Below are 3,573 nucleotides of genomic sequence, written 5' to 3'. Positions count from 1 at the left end.
TCCTCACCCTTCCTGCATCTCAGCGTTCTTCCCTCCAAAAGGGGGGAAATTCTAACTTTGTTGCACTTTTACTCCACAGGATAAGATACTGAATGTAAATCATTTACTATATAATAAAGGGTGGCTATTACTATTATTATTCTGATAGTAATAAGGTAGCCAATGAGATTTTCTCTGGAAAAGTAACATGATCACATCTGCCACTCAGAAAGATACCAGCAGGTAGCTAATAAGCCTCAAGTTAGGAAGACCAGTTAGGAGGAAGTAGCATTTACCTAGTTAAGAAGTCAAGAGAGCCTGGTGACTGGGGAGAGCTTGGAATGATGAGACATTGAGGAGATTGAGATTTTATTTGGTAGCTCATTGGCCACAAGGGTAAGGGAGAGGGAGAACTCTCTTAGGGCGTGGCATGCAGGTCCTCTTGATGGGGTGTTGGGAAGAGGTGGCATTTCTGCTATCTAGGATTGCTCTTGCAATCCACATAAAGACATGTCTTCACCAAGGTCCTCAAAGCAGAACCCTAGACAGCAATTTTTGGGCAAGTGATTATTGAGGGAGCATTTCTGAAGAGTGAGGGAAGAAGACTAGCACTGCGGGAAGCCCTTAAAAAAGGAGAGGGTCTCACCTGGAGACTAGCTTCAACCAAATCCTGTCCGGAACTCTGGAACTTGATTGCACCACACCATCAGTCACACCTTGAGGCAAGGGCCTGCCTTTCTACCCTGGGAATCAGTCAGTCATTGACTTTGGATGGCCTTGGGGTAGTAGGGTAGGGTGTAATCTCTGTTGCCAGATGGCTCCATTTGGCTAAGAGCAATTCTCTGGAGAACAGCAGCTGTGAACTCTCAGCAACCACCATTCTTGGCAGCTGGGGAACGGGTGTACTGGCCTGGAAAAGAGGATTTGGATGAGGTACCAACAGTATTCATGATAAGGATCTTGACATTGCTATCACTCTGCGAGACCCCTTCCCGATTCAGGTAGCCAGTGTGACTGGTCTGCTCAGCGTGCTTATGGTCATTCTAGAAAATTCCTTTACATTGCAACCTGTGATAATAACTAATGTCTTGTGTTTAGGAAGTCGTCTTTTCTTCTTAAAAAATCCTAGGGTATGGCATTGTGCAAGTGTATAGTGCTGAGGCCAGGCGAGTCTGCACAGCCTCTTGGGTTGCATGTAGGTGGGTGGGGGGAGAGGAGGGGGCGAGGAGAGAAAGAGAGAGAGAGAGACAGAGAGAGAGTCAGAAGTGAGAGAGGCACAGAGAACAGGCAACACAAAGAGATGTGCATTGCATTATATTTACTGACGAACTTTCCCCCCTCATGATATATGTACCTCTCAATGGACCTGGTAGGCGCTATTATTTCATCTCTGGTTCTGTGATCTCCTGTTCCATGCACACTGGATTGAGATTAAACAAATCATTGTTTTCTTTTAAATGAGAGACTTCTGAAGCAATCTCTAAATGTATCATATGATAAATTTAACTTTTCATATAGATGCTGTTTGCTTCTTTAAAGTCAATATAAATGATTAAATGGGAATATCTTATATAATTCAAAGTAAGCACACACACACATACACACCAAATCTTTAGATGAATGGTTTGTCTGCCTACCACAAGAAATCTCCCACTTCCCTTTTATTATTAGAGGCAAACACAAAACTGAATCAACACCATCAAGGGTTTGCCCACTCGGAAAAATATTGCATTCTAGAGCAGTCAAAAATTTACACTACTCAGGACAATTGTATGTTGTTTTCTATAAGGTTCTTGGGACGATAATAGTCATTATTTTCTACCCTCATTCCAACTTTCCAGCATTCACAATCCTTCTAGAAGCACATCTTTTGTGCATTTTGCAAAGTGGTCCTCTTCGGGTTATCCTTCAGGAAGTCCTCCTACTGGACTGAGCCTAGCTATTTACCTGAAGCCACCACGGTTCTACTGTTTTTGTTGGAAGCCCTGGTTCACAAATCTAGGTCCTCCTCAATTTCAGAAGGAGAGAAAATATTCATGAAAACCACTTACGCACTACCACTGCTCCAGTACTAGACACATAACTATGTAAGAAAGAGCTACTGGAAGTCAGAGTTATGTTTTGACCAGGTGACTACAAATACATGTTTTCCAAATATGTGTTAGATGCCATTGCATTGAGTAAGCTAATGAAGTCCTAAAGACAAAATGCTAGTGGGTCATCTGAGTTCCTGCTGCTATAACAAAATGCCACAAACTGGTGGCTTATAAACAACATTTATTTTTCCTCTTTGCAAAATGCACAAAAGGTGTGCTTCTAGAAGGACAGTGAGTGCTGGAAAGCTGGAGTGAGGGTACAAAATAACGAGTATTACCATCCCATGAACCTTATAGAAAACAACATACAATTGTCCTGAGCAGTGTAAATTTTTTTATTATTTATTTATGTATTTATTTTGAGAGGGAGTCTCGCTCTGTCACCCAGGCTGGAGTGCAGTGGTGCGATCTTGGCTCACTGCAAGTTCCGCCTCCCGGTCACGCCATTCTCCTGCTTCAGCCTCCTGAGTAGCTGGGACTACAGGCGCCCACCACCATGCCCGGCTAATTTTTTGTATTTTTAGTAGAGACGGGGTTTCACCGCATTAGCCGGGATGGTCTCGATCTCCTGATCTCGTGATCTGTCCGCCTCAGCCTCCCAAAGTGCTGGGATTACAGGAGTGAGTCACTGTGCCCGGCCAAGTAGTGTAAATTTTTGACTGCTCTGGAATGCAATATTTTTCCAAGGATTTTCTAGAGGCTGGGATGTTCAAGATGAAGGTGCTGGCAGATTTGGTGTCTGGTAAGGGCTAGTTTTCTGGTTCATAGATGGCTGTCTTCTCCCTATGTCCTCACATGGGTGAAAGGACTAGCTAGCTTTCTGGGGGTCTCCTTATAAGGGCACTAATGCCATGAGGGTAGAGCCCCCATGACCTAATTACTTCCCCAAAACTCCGCCTCCTAACACTGCCACCTTGAGGGTTAGGATTTCAACATAGGAGATTTGTGGAGGACACAAGCATTCTGGCTATTGCACAGGGTTTCTCACTTCTATCAAGGTTAATACTCAAGATGAGCATGTTCTGTATGAACTTTTAACAAAAAAATTCACTCTTTGTTATCTGATGTATAATGAAAAGATGATGATTTAGAAAACCTAGATTTATAGTGACAGGAGATTTTGGGTAAGTCTCTGAGCCTCAGATTCCATCTCTCTCAAGTGATAATGTTTGTTAGACCCATCACTTAGTGTCACTGGGAGCATCTAAGGAGATGTAGATGGAGTGATATTGAACATCACTTATAAACTCCCGAGTGATGTTCAAATATTGGAAACTAGGAAACATTAAATAATTGTACTTTTACAATGTGTTCTATTATTCCATTATATAGAAAACACATACTCATAACAAAAAATACAGAAAAAAATTTCAAAAGTGAGAGGGAAAACAATCCATTATAGGATTTAAGGTGTTATTAGATTAAAAGTGATACCTCTTTGAGTTGGATGATGTAGTGGATGGAATTGTGGCCCCTGAAAAGATATGTACAAGTCCGT

At 42.3% G+C, this 3,573-nt stretch overlaps 1 long non-coding RNA gene across 1 annotated transcript; it reads right to left on the bottom strand.

The window, feature by feature from the left end:
* Window positions 1-335: 335 nt before the first annotated feature.
* On the bottom strand, window positions 336-841 carry LOC135969357 (uncharacterized). The gene is made up of 2 exons (XR_010584548.1): window positions 626-841; window positions 336-520 (listed from the first exon to the last, which is right to left on the bottom strand). It is a non-coding gene; the product is annotated as an uncharacterized lncRNA (long non-coding RNA).
* Between the last annotated feature and the right edge of the window lie 2,732 nt (window positions 842-3,573).

This window comes from Macaca fascicularis, chromosome X (assembly GCF_037993035.2).
Source record: "Macaca fascicularis isolate 582-1 chromosome X, T2T-MFA8v1.1".
Classification (NCBI taxonomy): Eukaryota; Metazoa; Chordata; class Mammalia; order Primates; family Cercopithecidae; genus Macaca; species Macaca fascicularis.
This window is presented reverse-complemented; position numbering and strand designations above follow the sequence as displayed.